Source organism: Anopheles ziemanni (genome assembly GCF_943734765.1).
Source record: "Anopheles ziemanni chromosome X unlocalized genomic scaffold, idAnoZiCoDA_A2_x.2 X_unloc_85, whole genome shotgun sequence".
NCBI classification, from domain to species: domain Eukaryota; kingdom Metazoa; phylum Arthropoda; class Insecta; order Diptera; family Culicidae; genus Anopheles; species Anopheles ziemanni.
Genome location: NW_026689856.1, coordinates 70,001 through 70,759, shown reverse-complemented (window position 1 = coordinate 70,759; position 759 = coordinate 70,001). Strand labels below are relative to the sequence as shown.

Sequence of the window (759 nt, the reverse complement as noted above, 5' to 3'; positions counted from 1 at the left end):
AACGGGTTTACGCGCACAGCGGCGGCTTACGCACTATGGCAGTCATGGATGCCTTACGTTTCTATGAAAAGTGTGTTCCTCCCCTGGTCCACGCTGCTTCGGCAGTCCTGGGTAAGATAGTTAGTTCTAGCTTGCCCTATGTGGAAGAGGACACGTAGACTTACTGTGGTGTGAAGTATAAAGTTCAGTTCTCCCCTGGTCCACGCCGCTTCGGCCGTCCTGGGTAAAATGGATTCATCCAGCTTGCCCTATGTGGAATGAGGACACTTTATGCTTCGTCTCTAAGCGGCGGCTTGCTCCTCCCTACGGGGAACGGGTATACGCGCACAGCGGCGGCTTACGTTATGGCAGTCATGGATGCCTTACGTTTCCATGAAAAGTGTGTTCCTCCCCTGGTCCACGCTGCTTCGGCAGTCCTGGGTAAGATAGTTAGTTCTAGCTTGCCCTATGTGGAAGAGGACACGTAGACTTACTGTGGTGTGAAGTATAAGGTTCAGTTCTCCCCTGGTCCACGCCGCTTCGGCCGTCCTGGGTAAAATGGATTCATCCAGCTTGCCCTATGTGGAATGAGGACACTTTATGCTTCGTCTCTAAGCGGCGGCTTGCTCCTCCCTACGGGGAACGGGTATACGCGCACAGCGGCGGCTTACGCAAGTTAGTCACCCTCGGCAGTGGATCACTCGGCTCATGGATCGATGAAGACCGCAGCTAACTGCGCGTCATAATGTGAACTGCAGGACACATGAACATTGATAAGTT

At 53.4% G+C, this 759-nt stretch overlaps 1 non-coding gene across 1 annotated transcript in view; it reads left to right on the top strand.

Moving 5' to 3' along the window:
* Positions 1–660: 660 nt before the first annotated feature.
* The window catches only part of LOC131292672 (5.8S ribosomal RNA), a 155-nt gene continuing 56 nt past the window's right edge, over positions 661–759 (top strand). Inside the window, exon 1 of the ribosomal RNA XR_009190286.1 lies at positions 661–759. This exon is cut by the window's right edge and continues 56 nt beyond it. This is a non-coding gene — a ribosomal RNA (5.8S ribosomal RNA).